Source organism: Corvus brachyrhynchos, unplaced genomic scaffold (genome assembly GCF_000691975.1).
Source record: "Corvus brachyrhynchos isolate BGI_N302 unplaced genomic scaffold, ASM69197v1 scaffold528, whole genome shotgun sequence".
Classification (NCBI taxonomy): Eukaryota; Metazoa; Chordata; class Aves; order Passeriformes; family Corvidae; genus Corvus; species Corvus brachyrhynchos.
The window spans coordinates 1,094-1,447 of NW_008239298.1; positions in this window are offsets into that span (position 1 = coordinate 1,094).

Sequence of the window (354 nt, forward strand, 5' to 3'; positions counted from 1 at the left end):
TCCCTTATCCCCCAACCCCCCCCTTTACCTCCCAAATCTCCTTTTTCTCCCCAAATCCCCCCTTTACCTCCCAAATCCCCCCTTTACCTCCCAAATCCCCCTTTTCCTCCCAAATCCCCCTTTTTCTCCCCAAATCCCCCCTTTTTTTCCCCAAATCCCCCTTTTTTCTCCCCAAATCCCCCCTTTTTTCCCCAAACCCCCTTTTTTCCCCAAATCCCCTTTTTTCTCCCCAAATCCCCTTTTTTTCTCCCCAAATCCCCCTTTTTCCTCCCAAATCCCCCTTTTTTCTCCCCAAATCCCCCCTTTACCTCCCAAATCCCCCCTTTTTCTCCCCAAATCCCCCTTTTTCTCCCA